Source organism: Trachymyrmex cornetzi, unplaced genomic scaffold (genome assembly GCF_001594075.2).
Source record: "Trachymyrmex cornetzi isolate Tcor2-1 unplaced genomic scaffold, Tcor1.1 scaffold623, whole genome shotgun sequence".
NCBI lineage: Eukaryota > Metazoa > Arthropoda > Insecta > Hymenoptera > Formicidae > Trachymyrmex > Trachymyrmex cornetzi.
Window position 1 is genome coordinate 192781 of NW_017299941.1, and position 1335 is coordinate 194115.

Below are 1335 nucleotides of genomic sequence, written 5' to 3' on the forward strand. Positions count from 1 at the left end.
GGGAGATAAGTAGAGAAGAGATAAGGAGGGTGACGAGGAACCTGAAGGATGGTAAGGCTATGGGGGTAGATGGGGTACCGAATGAGGTGTGGAAGTATGGTGGAGAGGGGTTAGAGGAATGGGTATGGAAAATGTGTAATGAGGTATGGAAGGGGGAGGGATGGCCGGAGTTATGGAAAGAGGGAATGGTAGTGCCAGTGAAGAAGAAAGGTCAGGGGAACGATGTTAGGGATTACAGAGGGATTTCAATTATGCCGACGTTATACAAGGTGTACACTGCGGTGTTGGCGAAAAGGAGGGAGGAAATAGAGGGAAAAGGTATGATTCCACCGAATCAAACGGGGTTTAGGAAAGGGTTGGGAACTTTAGATAATATTTATGTGATAAATTATTTAGTGGACAGGCAGTTAGGGAAAAAAGGGGGGAAATTAATTGCGTTATTTGTAGATTTAAAGGCGGGCTTTGATTCGGTGGATAGGGGGATTTTGTTGGAGGAGATGAGGAAGAGGGGGGTTAGGGAGGGTTTAATAGAGAGGGTAGGGGAGATTATGTGGGAGACGAAATGCAGGGTGAGGGGAGGGGAAGGGAAGGTGGGGGGATGTTTTTGGACGGCAAGGGGGGTTAGACAAGGGTGCCCTTTGAGCCCCTTGTTGTTTAACATTATGACAGCGGATTTGGAGGAGGAAATGGGGAGGGTTAAATGGGGAGGGGTGAAGCTAGGGGACAGGAGGATTTATGAGTTGGCGTATGCGGACGATGTGGTGTTATTGGCGGAAAGAAAAGGGAAAATGAGGAGTATGATAGAAAGGTTAGAGGGATATGTGGATAGAAAAGGATTGGAAGTGAATAGGGAAAAGTCGAAGATATTAAGGTTTAGGAAGGGGGGGGGGGAAGGGACAGTAAGGTTAGTTGGACTTGGAAAGGGAAGGAGATAGAGGAGGTGAAGAAATTTAGATACTTGGGTTACACTATGCAGAGGAATGGGGGTCAAGAGCAACATGTGAAGGAGAGAGTGGAAAGGGCAATGGCGATAATGGGGCAGGTGTGGGGGATAGGAAAGAGGAGGTTTGGGAGGGATTGGAAAAGGAGGATGTGGTTGTTCGATAAATTGGTTTGGTCGGTGTTAGGATATGGGGCGGAAATATGGGGGTGGAAGGAAAGGGAGAGGGTAGAAAGCTTGCAAGATAGGTATATAAAGTGGGTGCTAGGGGTGGATAGGGGAACTCCGGGGTATATGGTGAAGGAGGAGATACAAAGGGAGAAAATGAGGGTGAGGGCAGGGAAAAGGGCATGGGCATTTGAAGAGAGACTAAGGGTAGGGAGGGGAGGTGAGCT